Raw genomic sequence first — 6,778 nt, 5'->3', positions numbered from 1 at the left:
TTGTGCCTGAATGATGGATCCACAGAACTAGAATGAGATTCAATTTCTATGGATGGAAAAGCAGCGGTATTGCTCAGTGTTATGACATATTATTGAGTCATAATCATGACTACATAACTAATAGTTAATCTAGGTTAACAACGTCATAGCAACCAGAGACTTCTATTGATTGTGACATAATCATTCATAGTTCCATATAATTCCATATCATGTTGAATTGAGATTGAATAAGTAATATGTAGGCTACAATCCTATGAGGATTATTATGTCCAATGATAGAATCATGACACAAGAAACCACAGGGCCTAATGTAACACTAACATTTGCACTGCTGAAAAGTAAAGCCATTCTAAAATCCACTGAAACTCAATACATATAGCTTTTATATATGCACAGAACCATATTTGTTACACTATTTTGTAAGGAAAATAGTCTGCTTACAACTCTGTGTTATAGGCCAATGTCTTATAAAAACGTTATCACTAAACAACTAAATAAGTTCCTCTATAAATAGACCTACAATAAGTTACAGTGAGTTGATAGTCATTTGGTTGAATTACAGTATTTTAGGCCCCTCCCAGATTTCGGTTGGTGACCTGGATAATGTTGCTGCTGTGGGATTCATCCTGCTCCTTCTCGTAAGGAACGGGGCCAGCTGACCTCAATACATGTCATTATCATATCACAGTTTCCTGTTGGCAAGAAGCAGCCGTATCACTGTGTGTGTGTCAGTCCTATGTAACACAGCCTAAAGATGTGCCACATGCTAGCCCCCTGGAAGCACGATACAGTCAAGTGCTGCTGCTGCTGTTGACATCCCTGTAGACACCAAAACATCCCCATCCCATCCTGACACACACTTATCACCAACAGATAATGTTCATGCAAACCCTACCTCTTCAAAGATTATCCTAAATAAACCCCACATAGCCACACGCTCCAATCCGTCTCCTATCATTGAGACCCCCCCCTTACCTTCTGTTTTCATCCACAGACATTATAATGCTCACCTTCTGCTTCTTCTTGATGTTCTTGGCCTTGAACTCATTCTGGAAAACACAAACACATACAGGTCAATCCCAGACATCTACAGTAGTAGAGCAACAACCACAATCAACCATCTGTTGCATAGGTAAGTACATATTGGTAGTGGATGAGGTGAATTACCTATTTTACAAAGTAAAATGGTTTGAGAATTTACAGAATTAACACCATGATCCCCACCTTCACACAAGCAAACACCCACGTACAGCTAATTATAGTGCCTGTGTGATGAGGATGAGGTGTATCTCATATAACGCAGTGGGGGTACTTTGTGCCTCTAATCCTTTGTTATGAATAGTGTCTTAAACAAGCAGTGGCTACTCAGTCCTCCTAGTGTCAGCACCCAGAGTATCCATGGCAACTGCAGACTGGGCCCAGCTCATGGAGATGCAGTCCGTTGCCCAACAGGCAGAAAGATACCTCATGTACACTAAATAGTGTGAATGACAGTGCTCTCCTGTGGGGCGTACCTGCAAGTGCATGGAAGAGAGGCTTTTGATCAACTCTGGTTCAGAAGAGCAAGGCTGATTTATGGAAGATTTTACTCCAGGATCTGAATGAGTTTTCTACATTTGATTGTTATAGTTCACTTGAGAGCATAAAATGCTAACGCAAAGGCCAATGTAGACATCACAAAACAGTGAACAAAACAATTCAGCCATTTTGTAGCCAGCAGCCCCATCTATTGGTGAGATCTGATAATACATAAAAACAAAATCAACCGTTCAATTCTGTTTCGAACCTTTTTCAACCTCCCTGCAACCGTACTGCTATATGCACACGATAAACCCTTTATTCTCAGTTAAACGTTTACAAAAAGACAGACTTGATCTTTTTAAATATAGAAATTAGAGTTTAAAAAGAAAAACACTACATGTGCAACATGAGACTGTCCTTTCGCATTATGTATATTCAACTTTAAACTGTAAGCGTAACGCCGGACGTGTAACATTTTACAAGTGGAACAGCAGATATGGTCAACTAGCTTGCTTGATATTTTGATATAGCTTTAAGAGCAAGGTGAGGTTTATTGCGTTTAAAAAGTAATTTTTTTATGGAATAGGAAAACCGAATATATTAGAACAGGGTTCTTCAATTCCGGTCTGTTTTTCATCCTCTCCTTCTAATCAGGGGCTAATTCAGACCTGGGACACCAGGTGAGTGCAATTAACTAACAGGTAGAAATAAAAAAACAGAAGTGTTTCGGCCCTCCAGGACCGGAATTGAAGAACCCTTTATTAGAACAATGAATGGATAGTAAAAAGTGGAATAGATATTAAGTGTAAATAAATGTAATAAAGCCTATTTTATATGGTAGCCTAAGCATGAAAACCAAAACGCATCACTTTCATATCAATTAGCATTCTACCTTGTAAATGCTCCCTTTCATACCTTCACTATGCACATATCCTTGCCGTTCCTCTATGCAAAGGATTTCAAAGCTATGATAAACCGCAATTCCATGGCATGCATTGGCCGAAGTCTAGATGCAGGAGTGTTGAGAATATACAGGTCAAAATAATGGAAACACCAAAATAAAATGTCTTAATAGCGCGTTGGGCCACCACGAGCCAGAACAGCTTCAATGCACCTTGGCATAGACTCTACACGTGTCTGGAACTCTATTGGAGGGACGCGACACCCTTCTTCCACGAGAAATTCCATCGTTTGGTGTTTTGTTGATGGTGGTGGAAAACTCGTCTCAGGCGCCGCTCCAGAATCTCCCATAAGTGTCCAATTGGGTGGAAATCTGGTGACTGAGACGGCCATCGCAAATGGTTTACATAGTTGTCATGCTTATCAAACCATTCAGTGCCTGATTTCAATATACGTTGTATCCCTCATTTACTCAACTGCTTCCATTATTTTGGCAGTTAACTGTAAAATACACTACTGGTCAAAAGTTTTAGAACACCTAATTCAAGGGATTTACTATTTTCTACATTGTAGAATAATGGTGAAGACATCAAAACTATGAAATAACACATATGGAATCATGTAGTAACCAAAAAAGTGTTAAACAAATCAAAATATATTTTATATTTGAGATTCTTCAAATAGCCACCCTTTGCCTTGATGACAGCTTTCCACTCTTGGCATTCTCTCAACCAGCTTCATGAGGTAGTCACCTGGAAAGCATTTTAATTAACAGGTGTGCTTTCTTAAAAGTTAATTAGTGGAATTTCTTTCCTTCTTAATGCGTTTGAGCCAATCAGTTGTGTTGTGACAAGGTATCTATACAGAAGATAGCCCTATTTGGTAAAAGACCAAGTCCATATTATGGCAAGAACAGCTCAAATAAGCAAAGAGAAACGACAGTCCATCATTACTTTAAGACATGAAGGTCAGTCAATATGGAACATTTCAAGAACTTTTGAAGTTTCTTCAAGTGCAGTCGCAAAAACCATCAAGTGCTATGATGCAACTGGCTCTCATGAGGACTGCCACAGGAATGGAAGACCCAGAGTTACCTCTGCTGTAGAGGATAAGTTCATTAGAGTTGCCAGCCTCAGAAATTGCAGCCCAAATAAATGCTTCACAGAGTTCAAGTAACAGACACATCAACATCAACTGTTCAGAGGAGACTGTGTGAATCAGGCCTTCATGGCCCATCTGGTTTGGGCTTAGTGGGACTATCATTTGTTTTTCAACAGGACAATGACCCAACACACCTCCAGGCTGTGTAAGGGATATTTTTACCAAGAAGGAGAGTGATGAGTGCTGCATCAGATTACCTGGCCTCCACAAACCCCCGACCTCAACCCAATTGAGCTGGTTTGGGATGAGTCGGACGGCAGAGTGAAGGAAAAGCAGCCAACAAGTGCTCAGCATGTGGGAACTCCTTCAAGACTGTTGGAAAAGCATTCCAGGTGAAGCTGGTTGAGAGAATGCCAAGAGTGGGCAAAGCAGTCATCAAGGCAAAGGGTGGCTATTTGAAGAATCTCAAATATATTTTGATTTGTTTAACACTTTTTTGGTTACTACATGATTCCATACGTGTTATTTCATAATTTTGATGTCTTCACTATTATTCTACAATGTAGAAAATAGTAAAAATTAAGAAAAACCCTTGAATGAGTAGGTGCTCTAAAACTTTTCACAGGTAGTGTACATGTTGGTCTCTGCAGCAAATGAGACCAAATGTTCTTCTCTAAAGATATAAAAAACACTTGTGTGTGTGAAATGTGAACACATACATTCTTACAAAAACTAGATAGATAATTCTGTAATTAACAACTGGAATATGATGAATATTGCATTAAAGTATTCTCCTTATGAACGAGAACATCAGGTGACATTGTAAAACTTGTTTTATTCTAGCAAAAATCCCTGAAGTGAGTACTACTACATTTTTACTATAGTATATTCTGATAAAGGCACTTTTAATACAAAATCCAGCACAAAACAAAACCTACCGCTGATGACAGGGTTGTGCGCAACTAACTATTTGCATAATGTATGATACCTTCCCACCCCTAGGAGGCTCACTACTTTGTGTCTTTGGCAGGCTGCTCACTAAGTTTCTCCTTGTGGTACTTCTGTCCAATCCCATAAGGCACGTGTGCCGCGATAGTACCCAGCTCCTTGGCCCCCTCGATGTGGAACATCTGGTCGTCAAAGAAGATGTGGGGACAGATCTTCTGCAGGAGGGGCCCTTTAGGGGCCCCGGCTAGGAACAGGGCCTCGTCGATCTCCAGGCCCCAGCTCCTGAGGGTCTTGAGGACGCGGGCCCCTGAGCTGGCTGCGCTGCGGGATGTTACTAGGTAGGTACAAATGGGGCAGGTCATACGCTCGTTCTTGGCGTAGAACTTCCTCTGGAGCTTCCCCAGCGCCTCCAGGAAACACTTTAAGGGACCCTGAGTGAATGAGACATAGGGTTAGCATAGTATTATTACATTTTTTATTAAAGCAAATACATCAATGGGTTCCAGTTTATTTGGATAGTCCCCTATTATAGATGGTCTTTAAATGCTCAAACTATCAACAGCCACGGTTGATATGCAACAACTTGTTAAGGTCTAGGATTAGGGTAAGTGGGTGTGTTAGTTAAAAAGTTTGTTGATAGTAAGTTGAACATCTATAACCCTCTATAGGGAGACTCCAAATAAAGTGTTACCCAAAGAAAGAACATTTGGAATCATGTCAAAAGCTAACATAAAATAGGAGGCATATACTCTCATGAACACCTGTGCAAGAGGTTTGTTCTCAAACTCCTTCTCATGCTCAAAGAACGTGTCCAGGCCGTGTTGTTTCACGATGATCTCCGACTCATCAGAGAAGAGGACAGCATCCCCGTCAAAGGCAACTTTCAGCTGTGTGTCGGAAAGCTTGTTCTCCACATCTCCAGATGCAAACATGGTCGCTGCTGCAATGCCTATTTATAAAGACATTATAAAAAAGGGGCTTATACATGCTCATAAGTCTTAAAAATGCATTACAACGGTATCATATATGTAGGCTATATCATACCTATAAAAAGTGTTACCACAATGTACATCTACAGTTTTTTACTCTGTTACCAATTTAGCATCCATGCTAACCTAAACCAGTTTAATCCCTAGAGGACAAAGGAAAGCAGCATTTTCAACTACCCTCCTCAATGGCCTCCATGACTTTCTCTCCATCCTTGGAGAGGTACAGGTTGGTCAGATAGGCCTTCAGATAGCCAATGGGGCTTTGCCCTCCCGTCATACAGAACCTCTCAATGGTTAAATCTGTCAGGTAGAGTGAAAAACAAAAACGTATCAGAACCCCATACAAATGTGATGGTATCATCAGGCTGGTAGCCAAAGATTGCCACTAACATCCATGCAAAACATGCATACAACCACTAAAAACATATTTGGTCAAAAATACCCATCATTCAATGAAATGCAGCTCACAATAAGCGCGTCTTATAACCATAGAAATATAATTACCGGTACTCCAATTACTGGTCATTGTATTTCTCTGCTTATAGCACTGTAGTAGGCATGGCTGAGCGTGTCGACCACGAACCGTAGTGGTTGATGCTGTTGATGAGGCGCACTCCGACCTGGGCGTGGTTATTAGTCATCAGGACGATGTCAAACAGCTCTTCGCTGTCGGGGTAGAGGTGCCTCAGCCGTGCGTTCACAGACATCAGAGCCTGCAGGGTGTGCACAAATGCACTGATAAATGCACAGGGGCGGACTGGGACAAGAATTCAGTCCTGGCATTTTATCCACATCGCTGCGTACACCACCAACTCACACCACCATCCCTCCCACCATCATGATACCACCAACCATAGATGCACCCTTCACCCTGACCCTACACACAGGCAGTAGTGCTGACATAACATTGGCAGTAAAGTACAGCATTTCTCAACCATTTTCTGTACCAGTGATTGGCGAGACATGGTCCTCTTTTTTTAACCAGCTCATGTTTAAAACAAATACGTAAAAACACCACTGGAGACAACTCACCACTATAACTGTGCCTCTTCTCTAACCATTTTGTTTGTCTCAGCATCTTCGCTGGTGTCACTCTGTGCTGCTTTTGTTCTGTTCTGTCTGCTTAAACATTACACGTTATAAAAGCCAAGCTAGCAACTTAGCCTATATTGCTAATTAGTGCCCGTCATGTTCTCCTGAATCAACACATACCTTCAAATGTTATTGGCCGCATAGACATTTTGCAGATGTTATCGTGGGTGTAGCGAAATAATGTTTCTAGCGCCAACAGTGCAGTAGTGATATTAATAATAGCGAAC

Source organism: Coregonus lavaretus, assembly GCF_964263955.1.
Source record: "Coregonus lavaretus genome assembly, chromosome: 33".
Taxonomy (NCBI): domain Eukaryota; kingdom Metazoa; phylum Chordata; class Actinopteri; order Salmoniformes; family Salmonidae; genus Coregonus; species Coregonus lavaretus.
The sequence above is the reverse complement of the archived record's forward strand: the minus strand, read 5'-3'. Positions refer to the sequence as shown.